Raw genomic sequence first — 4,721 nt, forward strand, 5'->3', positions numbered from 1 at the left:
TAATATATATATATAATATATATATATATATATATTATAATATATCGTCGGCCGAGAATTCTAACCGTCTAACTCCGAAATGCTTTTGTCCTTAAAATAGATCGACATGACGAATGGCTACGTCCTATTAAAATCTAGAACAATTTTGACAAACAAAAGTCTTTTTTTAAAAAGAAATTATAACCATATATTCCGACTGGCTTCCGTGACTGAAGAATTCTAACCGTCTAATTCGTTTAGGTAGCCCGCCATTGTGGATCACGGCGATAACGTTTTGCTCTGAAAGAGGCGTTTGATTATAAATACAGTAGTCTCCGCCTAGGATCCCAGTGCTCGGGAGCAAGGAAATGCGGGATCTTAGGCGAACCGGGATCTTAACCGACGGACCCAGGGAAGAATCTATGGTGACCCATGCTAAGGCTCACGATCTGTAAAATGGTCTCCCTCCACTCTAAAATGAACTGATGTGACCGTTCGTTGGGTTTATGACGTATGGCGAGCAAAGAGTGGTTAACCTTGATGGCCTATCACAGTGCATAGTGGGATGGGGCGTGCCATTTTCCCTTATTATCCTATCATGAGTCATGAGTCTCAAGATCTATGCTTATCCAGTTGCCCCTCCCCCTTACCTGTCGAAAATTTATAGCTTTCCATCTCTGACTGAGTCCCCCCCCTCCCCCCCCCACAACCGCCTTTGTCGTTACACACAATTACGTGAACACACCAATCAAAATTCAGTCTGTCTCGCTAATTCGGGAGTAGACACAACCACTGCAATGGTCAGGGAAGAGTTCACAGTTCAGTGTGATCCCGCCTGGAGCGAACATGTAGGCCTACCCACCCAGCGTGTGATGTAAGTTTAGGTGGAGAGCTCAGGTGTGAGTGCGATGTTCGGGGAAAACAAACGTGTCGGTCAGTTCACACCCCAGTGTGATCCGGTCTGGGGCAAACATTGTATCACTTCATCGAGTTTTACAATGTGTATGTGATCACATTCACGATAGTGGCTGATCTTTGATGCGACGGACAGTTTATTGATCTCAACTTTTCACACTTGATTGATCGGTGGTCCAGCCCGGGTTTTTGTTCCACAAATTATGATCTGAAATGCGGGATCTTAGCCGAATGTAGACCTTCAGAGTGAATCAGAGCGGGATCTTAGGGGTGACTTTTGTATAGTAAAAATTCTGTTCTCTTAAAACAGCGGGATCTTAAGCGAACCGGGATCGTAAGCGGTGGGATCTTAGGCGGAGACTACTGTAAATGTAAAATCAGAAAAAGCTGCTTTTGTTAAAGGGTTGGTTGACTGTGTCGAGTCTGTGGAGAAAAAGGAGAGAGAAAGCAGAAGATTGTGGTCCATGAAGTGAATGCGAGTGAATGGGGCCAGAGTCAAAGTGTGCAAGGCTTTCTTCTTAAGTCCTGTACTTTGTTACTAGTGTGTTCACATTGTTCTCACTTGTGGGTTGGGAGTAGCAGAGGGTGAGGTTCCAGTTCAGAGAAAAAGGGTTAGGGAGGAGACTACAGCATCAAAGGTACTTAAACAGTTTCTTCGTGATCTGCCCAAGTTGCCATCTCACTACTGCCGAAGGACTCCAGTAAGTTATACTTGGAACCTGTTTTCCAGAGCTTACAGGCAGTGTACCGCCGTTTGTATAAAGAAAAGTATGAGTGGGGGGGGGGGGGGGAGAGTACTTTCTACCTTCAAGTTTAAAGAGGAGATCAATGCTCGAACCTGTCATTGTTCCATCCTTGAAAAGATAGGTGTGATCTTTGTGTGGGCTTTGAGGAGGGGAATGTGGAAGAGGGGGCATACAAAAAAGACAGCAGACAAGGAAAAATGCACGGGAAGCCCCAAAATCAAATACATCAAAATGGACCAGCAATCAGTTCTGCTATATCCAGGCACCAATGCTTCTGCTTTGTACTACAAGACGAAATTGAATGTACACAATTTCACAGTATAGGAACTAGAGAGCAAGGACTGTGTATGTTATGTCTCAAATGAATGCGAAGGTGTTCTGACTGCAAATAAATTTGCTCCTTGTGTGGCTGATTTTTTGTCATCTGATTTGACTCCAGATCATTATATTCAGATGGATGTGGTTGTATCAGAACTGCAAAGTTCTGCATTGTTACATTTCAGCTCTGTAAATGGTAAAACTGTAACATTAAAATTCCTAAAGAAGGGCTATACACAGACTGAGGTGGACAATGCTCACAGCACATCTACTACCCAGCTGATTATGTCAGGCTTATGGAAGAAAGTAGGAAAGTGAAGCCATATGAAGTCAAGTATTTGACTCATTGTATCTTTTCTGATTTCATCAAACTAACCAACCAGAGTTTACACACCAGATGGTCAAATTAAATACAAACTGAGATTTGATGATGACTGGTCACATTTGCTTTTGAAGCGTGGCGAGTCCACACACATTCTCCATAAAGACATAAAGGGACTGCCTCTGTACCAGGGTAGAAAGTTTAATTCGTCCATAGAGAAGTTTAATAACACATGCAAGAAATGAAGTCTGTTGTGCCATCTGACTACCACAAGTTCTATGACAATCTAGAATTGAGTACGTCACCAGTGCGCAAGTTAAAACCCACAGTTAAGTCTAATTTATTATGCAGAGTATTGTGTTTTGGTTTATGTAGTTTATTTTTAGCTAACCAGAGCTTTAGCTTCATTGGGTAGAGCATTTTAAAGCCTCATAATGGTGCTTGGACAAGAGGATAATTCGTTTCTGTTGACACTGGATGCTGCTATGGCATACCTCATCTTGATGACTTTCTATGTAAAATGTGTTCTTCAATTAGGCCATACATTAGGTGGGATGCATTATATGAGGTTTAGTTGAGCTTTAAAAAAAATAATATTACTTCTAGAGTCTTCCAACCAAGTTAAACCATGTTTTTAGAGTTAGAAGCATTTCTGATTCAGTTTCTTCCATTGGAGAACTGATGGGTCGCTTTTCAATCTTGCTCGACTTCGAGCCAAGACCAAAATCAACAAACCAAACAACAATACGAGACCTTTTCTTAGCAAGTGATGCTACTGTTGTCGCTCATAATAAATCAACCCTACAAATAATCCTGTGTTTAAGAAGATTGAGATGGCTGGGCCATGTCAAGAGAATGGACGACAACCGGATTCCGAAGCAATTTCTCTATGGACAACTTGCCCATGGAAAGAGACCAACGGGAAGGTCAAAACTGAGGTACAAAGACATCTGCAAAAACAGATTATCTAAGCTTGGAGTAGATGTCAGCATCTGAGAAGAAATAACCGAGGACAGGAAAACATGGAGGAAAATGATAAATGAAAGAACTATTATGCTAGTGACTAGAGAGCAAGCACTGCGACAGAATCTCCACTTCAAACAGGAAAAATTAGTCATAAAAGAAGCTCCATGAAGACAATTCGTATATGGAAATTCTTCTCTGCCCCCCCCCCCCCCCCCCCTCTCTCTCTTTCACACCCCTCCCCCCCCTCTCTCTCTCTCTCTGTCCCTCCCCCCTTCTCTCTCTCTCAATCTCTCTCTCTCTCTCTCTCTCTCGTAGCTAGACAAGTAACCAATCCTTCTCACAATTTCCTTGAGAATGGAGGATCAAATAATAGCTTTATAGTAAAAACGTAACGACGCACTTAATCTGTGGACAAGCCCATTGCCTAATTAGAATTATGTGGAAATAAAGTGCGACGTTCAGTTTTAGATATAATAACAGTATTATTGTTAGATTCTACATCTACAGTACTATGTAGTTCTAATTAGAACTTTTATAGTAGGCTTCCTATTGGATTGACTGCAGGTGTAGTCATTTCGAGTTGTTTGGTAACATTAACGTGTCACGATGACTGAGTTAGACGTAATGAGGCGCATGGTGTCCCCGCCGGGTTGGAAAATTCTAAACGAACAATTCGTTCGTCGACACTTGGACGCTTAGAAATCCAAAACTGAGCGGTCTATCCGTAGAACTCTGGTTAAGGACTTAAAATAATAAAATTTCGGCAATTTTGTTTTAAATACTTAAACGTAGAGTCATTTATTCCAGTCTAGTGCATTTAAAGACAGTAAATTCCCATAAGAGCCTTTGAATTCAGTTTTTTGTCTCTCCTGCAAAATTTACGAAATCGGAGTCGGTTGGTTAGAATTCTCGGCCGACGATATACATATATATATATATATATAATATATATATATGTTATATTATGTATGCATACATACACACACCCATACATGCACACACACAAACACATACACATATACCGTACATACATACATGCATGCATGCATATACACATACACACACGCATCCCATATTATTATTATATGATCATATCCTACCCAGCCCAAACCTACCCTTACTACACCACACCTCTCCACACCACACCACATCACACATAGTATGTGTACACACATACAGGATACAAAGAGAGAGACAGAGAGAGAGAGAGAGAGAGAAAGAGAGAGAGAGAGAGAGAGAGAGAGGGGGAGGGAGAGAGAGAGAGAGAGAGGGAGGGAGAGAGAGAGAGAGAGAGAGAGAGAGCGAGAGAGAGGGGGAGGAAGGGAGGGAGAGAGAGAGAGAGAGAGGGGGGGGGAGTGAGGGGGAGAGGGAGGCAGATAGAGAGAGAGAGAGGGAGGGGGAGAGGGAGGCGGATAGAGAGAGAGAGAGAGAGAGAGAGAGAGAGAGAGAGAGAGAGAGAGAGAGAGATAGATAGA

At 42.3% G+C, this 4,721-nt stretch overlaps 1 protein-coding gene across 1 annotated transcript in view; it reads right to left on the reverse strand.

The window, feature by feature from the left end:
- LOC101855468 overlaps positions 1–4,721 on the reverse strand; it is a gene marked incomplete at its 5' end in the record, with an annotated part of 31,855 nt that overhangs the window by 24,484 nt on the left and 2,650 nt on the right.

This window comes from Aplysia californica, unplaced genomic scaffold, assembly GCF_000002075.1.
Source record: "Aplysia californica isolate F4 #8 unplaced genomic scaffold, AplCal3.0 scaffold00048, whole genome shotgun sequence".
Lineage (NCBI taxonomy): Eukaryota > Metazoa > Mollusca > Gastropoda > Aplysiida > Aplysiidae > Aplysia > Aplysia californica.